General features: G+C 35.1%; 1 long non-coding RNA gene across 1 annotated transcript; it reads left to right on the forward strand.

Annotated features, from left to right (window-relative positions):
* The first annotated feature begins 544 nt into the window (after window positions 1-544).
* LOC142346002 (uncharacterized) lies at window positions 545-2,340 on the forward strand. The gene is made up of 2 exons (XR_012759374.1): window positions 545-630; window positions 1,767-2,340. It is a non-coding gene; the product is annotated as an uncharacterized LOC142346002 (long non-coding RNA).
* The last annotated feature ends 4,183 nt before the right edge of the window (window positions 2,341-6,523 follow it).

Here is a 6,523-nt window from a genome sequence, read left to right on the forward strand (position 1 = left end):
AGGTTGGAATTTTATCAAGTGATTTGACCTATCTTAGTGACAGTGAGAATGTGGTTGAACAAGTTTTTTTCAGTTGCAAGTCACAACTCGCCTTCGCTGAACAAAGCGAATGAGCTTTTGAAGTTATCGTATCTCATTGATCGTACGTACAATGGCAAGTAAAATGCTTTCGGACAATCGGATTATTTGCCTTAATTTGTTCATTTGGTTACCTCGGCTGAACCGAATGAACTCGGCTGAACCGAATCAACGACATTACTCGGTCTTTTGGTACTGAAAAAGCTTAATTGTATTTTTTGCAGTTGTTTTAACTTAGATTAAAAACCGAATAACAATCTTTATCTAGAAACTTTGTCACAAATAAGTTATCATTAAAACTACTGCATGTATATAGCACGGCTATAGAGAACGATAATGGAGTGCATATGTAATAAATATGTTAGATAAATAGTTATTTAATAAGTTTGGCTCATGTAATAGAAAATTTTAAAAATTATCATCAAAACTAAAGAGGTTACACAGCTCGTCACAGCTTTTTATATACAGAATAGATACATGGAGTCCAAAATGAGACAAAAAGGTTGATAAATTTAAAGATATTTGATGAACTGAATATGACAAAAACTTAAAGTAAGAGATTTATTTAATATATTTTACTTTAATGTATTTAATATATTATAAATGCTTTTTACTAAACTAGAACAGCGCACGTGATCTCTTTTATAAAATAATTTGTAAAAAAGATTTGAGCATTTTTAAAATCATCATCTCTAAAAACAGTGTGTCTTAAACATCTTTAATATAATAATTTGCCGGAAAATTAAGTTTTTCTTATTTTTGTTTTGATTATGTTTCGTGAAATTGTAATGCTGCCTTGACTCTTAAATATTTACAGTGATAGCCCGCAAAACATTTCAGTACTGAACAATTGTAAATCCAGAAACTGGATATAGACATTTTTACACTTGTACATTCTCTGTTTATGTCACTATAAACACTGATCAGTCTTTTTCAGAGTAAACGCGGGCAATTATTAGGTGGGGACAGTCATAGTATTAAACCATTTTCTGTAACGTTCAGAACTATGATGCTATCTATTACACCAACTGGTCGATTTAAGCTCTCAGTCTTGGAAAATTATTATTATTACTTCATGCCTTCTTTCCTCAAAGCTTGTCTCTCCGTCAAATATTTGTTGAACAAGTAGAGCTAGCTTCTTTTCCAGCTATGACAAGATTCTAGTATCGAACTCCAAGTCTTAAGCAGTACTATAGCCGAGACTATGACTCGTTACGTTGAACAATTCTAGTATGGTTTTCTTTTCTTACTGGACGATTTTTGGTATTCACACTTTTAAACAATATTTTAAAGTAATTCACTGAAATTTTGAGACCGATGCGTTGAAACTGCGCTGAAACTTAGTAAGAAATGCGCTGAAAAAAGTGCTGAAAGTTATCTAAGAATTAATTGAATGAAAATTTGTTAAATTATGTGACAAATGCTGCAAAGATGCTGTGAAAATTTAACGTTTCAGCACTTTTTCGAGATTCAGCGCATTTCTTGCATAATTTTGGCGCCTTGATCGCATTGCTTACAGAAAAATTTGCTGAAACGGCGCTGACATCTCGATTTTAATCTTAGATGTTTAAGATAACTTGGTTTAATGAGACTTTGTAAACATTATTGGTCAACTATAACCAAATTTTGAGCAGATTTTTTTCTGAAAATATAGTCACCTAAATTCAGGTTGTTTATTTTTGTTTTAGAAAACCAATAACCAAATTCAGCGCTCAATAATGCTCAGCAAAATTCTTCTAGCTGCTCTTTTGGTAGCCTTTGTCAGTGCCGACAACTTTTACAACCGAAGAACTGATATCAACCAGTACAGACGATTCAAAGCCGACATCCAAGAAAGACGCTTCGAACCTGTTTTCGGGCGAAGAGAGGAAAATTTTGACCAGGTTCAGAAACGATGCGATTCCGATTGGGATTGTGGTTATGGACAGTGCTATGGTGGATCGTGCCTTTAGAAAAGACACCCCCCCCCCCCGCCTCATTACAGACTTCAGAATGATAGAATGATTGATTAAGAAATTAAATTTCGAGATGAAACGAAATCAAGTAAAATGCGCAATTTCCTGAAACATGCAAAGATCTTGCATGTTTGGAACTGTTTTGAGGTTTTTAAAAGTTACCATATAAAATTATTTCAGATTTCGTTTATGAGAAACATTTAAAGATTTACAATTCGCTTACTGTTAGACTAATTTTATATTTAGATAATAGACGGAAGCTATGTCATGTTTTAGTTAAACTCAATTTAATCTTTTGATAACCGTCTATTTGAGCTACTTAGCATTTGATTGTACTTTAGGAAAAATTAATGATCAATCATTTCTGATTAATATAAAGAGCGCGTTTCCTCAATAAAAAATTAATGACTATTGTAGCTAGCTTTTATCAAAATTTTGGAAAACTGCATGTAAACATCAGAAATCAAGAACAATTTAGGAATTAAGAATGTCAAATTGATTGAAAAACTTTTCAAGATCTGAGGAAGATCTCATTGAGTGATGAAAGGGGAGCTATTAAAGACGCTCATGCCAATTCATTTGCGGGGTAAAACGAAAAAAAAGCAGAATGGCAGTAAAAAGTTGAATTACAGTCCAGAAAATTGAAAGAAAAATTAATTAATATTTTTGATTGAACATCACTGGCCAAAGGGGAAAATATATTAGTCACAGAACAAATAGTTAGACACAAACTATATGAACGACCTGTATAGAGACTAATCAGTATTCCCGATTATACCATATTGTTCAGGGGGGGGGGGGGGCTTTCACCGTTCAGGCGCAAGGGGCGGAGGTGTCCACCCGTATTCCACCGTTATTAAGCCAGAATAAGGATGTAAAGCAATTTCCACACTTAAATAGCGGGGAAAAAAGAGTAAGAGTGTAATTTTGAGAAAATTACACTTTTTTACACTCTTTATACTCTTTACTCCACTCTTTACACTCTTTACTCCGCTCTTTTCAAAAACACCAGTAAAATTACACTTTAAAATGGAATTCCACCCTTATTAAGGGTAGCACTAACGGTGTAAAAATTTGCACAAAAACGCTTTGTTTGTGAGAGTGTTTTAATTTGATGTAAGTAAAATTTCGGCTCAATATAAAGATTGAGTGGGAATCATGATTACAACGTGATTTAAGATTGTTGAAAATGAAAAGTTGACTGAACACGTGAGAAATCTAAAAGTGCTTTAAAAGAGCTGTCCACCTACATAGTAAAAGCGACAAACAACGTGGATGGTTTATTACAAATTAATAAAGTACATTTAATTTTTCAGCGTCAGTTTTTATTAAAGTTTTAAAGAGTCTGTCTTTACAATAAGTTTCTTTTCTAGGGGTGAAATTCTCAAAACGCTTGTATTAGCAGATGCTATTTGTAAGTGAGGGTATAATAAACAATGCGGGAAAGAGTCATCAATACTTCTTTGATATTTTTTATTAAGTCGGCGATTAAAAAGAAAGTCAATAGCATAACATATTCCGATGTTGTTTGATTTTTAGATTTGACAAACTGTGGTAATGCATTCGTGTACTGACATCCTTTATATAGAAAATGGCTACATTTTCTGAAAAATTTCAAGAAGAATTTAGACTTTCTTCCAGGGTCGAGGTGTCACCGCCATTCAACGCAAAATTATGTAAGATAAGCGGTGAATGCGGTGAAATTACATAAATCAGGCGCTGAATGCGGTAAAAAAACCTTTATCGTCTGGTAGCGGTGAAATTACATAAATTCATCACTTCGAAAAAAGTGTCCAAATTATGTAATATAAGCGGTGAATACAATGAAATTACATAAATCCACCGCTTAACTCAGTGGTGAACTTACATAAACCAACCGCTTAGAAAAAATTGTTAAAATTGAGTGAGAACAGCAGTGACTGCGGTGAAATTACATAAACTCACCGCTTAACTCAGTGGTGAACATACATAAACCAACCGGTTAGAAAAAATTGTTAAAATTGAGCGAGAACAGCAGTGAATGCGGTGAAATTACATAAATTCACCGCTTGACTTAGTGGTGAAATTATTTAAATTCACTGCTGAGAGAAAAGTGCCGAAAAATATGCCTTCGCACAGCACGATAACCCCACGCCCTTGTTTATGACCCCTTCGCGCATTAGTTTTAGGTATTTAGTGCCTTTGTTTTTTTTTCGTTGGCGGCTATGTCAGGTGCGCTCCTTATGGAGCTCAGTAATGCCCCGGCTCTAGTCTTCAGATCAGCTAAAAATGCTCGTGCAAAAGCTAAGTCAAATTTGCTGCTGCAAAAATCTGAACGCAAAAAATCGGAAAAATACGTAAGATAAGCGGTGGAAAATTGGATTTTTTTCACCACAAGTCTTGTACATAATTTTGCGGTGATATGCGGTGAATACGGTGAAATTATGTAAATTCACCGCTAGAGCAAGCGGTGATCTTACAAAAATTCACCACAATTCACTGCTAAAATATGTAACTTCACCGTTATATTAAGCGGTGATATTACAAATTTTAGCGGTGAATTGTGATGAATTTTTGTAAGATCACCGCTTACTCTAGCGGTGAACTTACATAATTTCACAGCATTCACCGCATTTCACCGCAAAATTATGTACGAAACTTGCGGTGAAGAAAACAACTTTTCACCGCTTATCTTTCGTATTTTTCCGATTTTTCCTCGACCCGGGTTTACTTCGGATTGCCTTTAAATATTGTGCGGCAGCAAATTTCTTGTTCCTTGAGCTGGCGCTGGGACAAAAACAAAAAATTTTTTCTATTGAAGTTCAATTTGAATCATCTGCAAAAATATTGCGAACTGGAAAAAAATATTTTTGTAGTTGGTATTTTCTCGTCTATCATTAATCCCTAGTTGCCAAACGATGAGACATAAAATCTCAATTCTTTATTGTTTGAGGGTTGTAGCTTACAACGGAAACTATCACTCGATGAATTGATTTCTGTTCATTTCTATACGTATGCGAGATACGTCAACAGTGTTTGTTCTTTTGTGATATCGTCTCAAAAAAGGTGCCAAAATTTAAAATTTTCTGTGAATATTGTTGCTGGAGAAATCTAATTTAAATCAGTGTAATTTTACGCACTTTTAACTAAACTAGCAATAATCTAATCCTACATGACAAGTTCTACCGTGGTTGGGTATTCATTGCCGGTTGGGATCGTGTCCAAACGCGTGGGACTTGACTTAAAATTATCAAATCAGAGCTTTGGTTTTATTTTCTTTTCCGTTGTTTTCCTTTTCTCTTGTTTTAGCGTGTTTGCTGGGTATGATTGCTTAAATATTCTATCTCATAACTTAGCGCATTTGCCGGCTATAAACGGCAAAAGTCGCAGGGTAGCATTCAAATTTTATCAATTTGGGTTGGACTGCAATAGAAATTCTTATTTCTGATGCGACAGGAATTAGTAATGAAAATTTGTTAAATGTATATTAATTTACTTTACTTAGACGTTATCATTTTGTTAAGAAACTGCTTCGTTCAATTAAGTCGTCGTTCCTGAGTGTTTATTGGACTTTCTTCATATGAATTGAGCAGCACTTGTAGCCTTCAAGAAAAAATCCTTAACATAAAAAAAATAATTTTGACCGAAACTTTGAGTCTGCTTAAGGGGAAATGTTGAAGTGTTACATTAATTTGAATTTATTTGAAAAACGAAATTGTTCATGTGTTGCCACAGTTGGATCGGATAATTTCCCGGGTCAAATTTTTCCGCCCAAAATGATGTAAGAGTGGGGCTGCAATGGGAGGATTTTTTAAGAAAAGGCAGCTCAAAACTCTTACGTCTTTATGGGCTGCATTAGGCTTCCAACGGGGGTAAAATGGTGCAAGAGTGAGGGGGTAAAAGACAAATTAACCCCCCACTCTTACATCTTTTCGGTGTTTCAAGAGGGTAAAATGATGATAGAGTTCGGGGTAATTTCTCCATTACCACCGAACTCTTACATCATTTTACCCCCTCTGAATAAACTACTCCCTCACTCTTACACAATTTTATCCCCTTCGGCAGCTCAACATCAATTTACCCCCTCAATCTTACATTGTTTTAGCCCCCATACTTGAAGACTGCCAGTCTTGAACCCACAATCTCTGTATCCTCAGCTGGTTCTCCTGAACCTCCAGACCATCAATGTTTGTCCATCTCTGGACGGTCTATATAAATGAATAATAATTGTTGGAATTGCCACCTCTCAACAATTTACCCCCTCACTCTTACATCATTTTACCCCCTAAGAACAAATTACATCCAAACTCTTACGCCATTTTACCCCCCTTGGCAACCCAACTCTTACATAATTTTACCCCCTCTGAACAATATACCCCCTCATTCTTATACCATTTTACCTTTTTCCTCCCATTGCAGCCCACTCTTACATAGAAATTTTTAGTCAGGGGAGGTAATTCCTCAAATTTCCTCCCATTGCAACCCAATGCAGCCCACTTTCACATAGAAAT

The sequence above is a fragment of the Convolutriloba macropyga genome, chromosome 9, assembly GCF_964194025.1.
Source record: "Convolutriloba macropyga chromosome 9, txConMacr16.3, whole genome shotgun sequence".
Lineage (NCBI taxonomy): Eukaryota > Metazoa > Xenacoelomorpha > Acoela > Convolutidae > Convolutriloba > Convolutriloba macropyga.